General features: G+C 51.0%; 1 pseudogene; it reads left to right on the top strand.

Moving 5' to 3' along the window:
* The first annotated feature begins 523 nt into the window (after nt 1-523).
* On the top strand, nt 524-642 carry LOC129640814 (uncharacterized; annotated as a pseudogene).
* Nucleotides 643-1,056: the final 414 nt, after the last annotated feature.

Below are 1,056 nucleotides of genomic sequence, written 5' to 3'. Positions count from 1 at the left end.
ACTGATAACTCATATAAGTATATCACTTATAAATTCAGTATGAAGGTCAAAAGATAAAATATCAAAATAATGATAACTACAAAATGAAATAATGGAACCATGTTTGAAGAATTAGATGACAGTATGATACTAAGTCAACAAACAGAGAGACCCAATGAAGAGCTACAAATTATTTTTTTTTAAGGAAACTAACATAAATTCTGGATTTGAAAACTAAAATAATTGAAATGAAAAATTGATAGGTTCAATAGCACATATGAGATGCTGGCAGAAATAATCCATAAACTTGAAGATGAATTCATAGAAATCAATGTAAAAATAAAGAGAAAAAAATGTTGAGGGAAAATGATCTAAGGCATCCATTCATTACACCATCGAGTATGGAAGGAGAGAGACTCTCAGAAAGCAGGGAGAGAAAGGGGAAGGAGTAAAATTACTTGTAGTCGGAATGGCTGACCGGCAGGTCAGAGCGAAAGGGAGGCGCAGCGCAGGGCTCTTAGGGCGCCGGGCGGCAGCGGCCTCCGTCTAAGGCCATAGCACCCTGAACGCGCCCTGTCTCGTCTGATCTCGGAAGCTAAGCAGGGTCGGGCCTGGTTCTTACTTGGATGGGAGACCGCCTGGGAATACCGGGTGCTGTAGGCTCTTTGCCTTCCCTCTCCTTTAGCCCCCGCCCCCACGTCCCAACTCTTGGGCTCCCGGACCCCAACCCCTCCTGGGGGTGGGTGGCCAGGGCACTGACTCCCGCTGCAGACCTGGGGTGCCTCCGCGCGGCCCGCGAGCCCCTCTGCATTTGGCTTCCAGGAAACCAGAGGACCGGCCCGCGGGTCTCTGTCTGGGGCTCCCTTGGCGTGCCTCAGGCAATCCCCGGGGGGCTGCACCAGCTCCAGCCCCAGCCCCAGCCCCAGCCCCAGCCCTACCCCCAGCCCCACCCCCACCCCCACCCCCCCATCCTTGCAGGCGAACGCCCGAGCTCGCGCGCATCTGCGTGCACACACAGATATATGTGCACAGATGGTGCATGTATCTTGTTCAGTTATACTTTTGGTGGATATGTGC

Source organism: Bubalus kerabau, unplaced genomic scaffold (genome assembly GCF_029407905.1).
Source record: "Bubalus kerabau isolate K-KA32 ecotype Philippines breed swamp buffalo unplaced genomic scaffold, PCC_UOA_SB_1v2 scaffold_40, whole genome shotgun sequence".
NCBI lineage: Eukaryota > Metazoa > Chordata > Mammalia > Artiodactyla > Bovidae > Bubalus > Bubalus kerabau.
Note: the sequence above shows the minus strand (reverse complement) of the source record. Positions and strands in the feature narration are given on the sequence as shown.